This window comes from Mandrillus leucophaeus, unplaced genomic scaffold (assembly GCF_000951045.1).
Source record: "Mandrillus leucophaeus isolate KB7577 unplaced genomic scaffold, Mleu.le_1.0 Scaffold68, whole genome shotgun sequence".
NCBI lineage: Eukaryota > Metazoa > Chordata > Mammalia > Primates > Cercopithecidae > Mandrillus > Mandrillus leucophaeus.
The window spans coordinates 392,544-393,576 of NW_012107363.1; the positions used below are offsets into that span (position 1 = coordinate 392,544).

Consider the following 1,033-nt stretch of genomic DNA (forward strand, 5'->3'; position numbering starts at 1 on the left):
TTCAAGCAATTCTCATGCCTCAGCCTCACACCTGTAATAGCTGCATTCTCACCTGTAACAGTTGTCTTCCCACCTGCAATAGCTGGGATTACAGGTGTGCTCCACCACATCCAACTAATTTTTGTATTATTAGTAGAGATGGGGTTTTGCCATGTTGGCCAGGCTGGTCTCAAACTCCTGGCCTCAAGTGATCTGCCCACCTCAGCCTCTCAAAGTGTTGGGATTACAGGCGTGAGCCACCACTCCCAGCTTTCATTCTTTTCTCAACAAATTCTCCACTCCATAGCTAGAATTATCAAAATATGTTCATGTCTCATTTTATCCAAAACTTTTGCACGGCTGCAGTCAATTATGTGTAGATTCTGAACCTCATGTACATGATGTCTTAATCTGTTTTCTGATGCTATAACAGAATACCACAGACTTGGTAATTTATACAGAAAATAAGTGTATTTCCCATGGTTCTGGAGGTTGGGAAATCTAATAACAAGGTGTCAGCATCTGGTGAGGGCCTTCTTGCTGCATCACAGCATGGCGGTGGGCAAAACATGAGACAGCAGGTGCATGCCAACTCAGGCCTCTCTTCCTATCCTTATAAAGCCACTAATCCCATCATGAGGGCCCCACCCTGATGATCTCATCTAACCCAAATTACCTCCCTAAGGCCTCACCTCCAAATACCATCAACTTACTAGCTTGTGCATTAAGTTTTCAACATATGAACTTTTGAAGGACACATTCAAACCACAGCACATAATATCATTTGATGCACACAATAACACTACCAGGTGGGTGTCTCTGGATGAAAAATGAGAGCGTTCATGGGAAAAAGTTCCTTGCCCAAGGTCACATGACTAGGAGATGGAGGAGGCTGGCCTGGAACACCTCCTTGGGGTTGGCAAGTCTCTTATACACATCTAGATGTGTATAAGAGACAGCACATACACTCTCTCACACACTCTCTCTCACACACTCTCTCACACACACATACACACAGATACACAGAGCCACTCCAGGGGAAGTCATCCTTCTT

General features: G+C 44.5%; 1 protein-coding gene across 3 annotated transcripts in view; it reads right to left on the reverse strand.

Moving 5' to 3' along the window:
* The window catches only part of CRMP1 (collapsin response mediator protein 1), a 74,426-nt gene that overhangs the window by 28,022 nt on the left and 45,371 nt on the right, over positions 1 to 1,033 (reverse strand). The gene's annotated exons all lie outside the window — the stretch shown is intronic.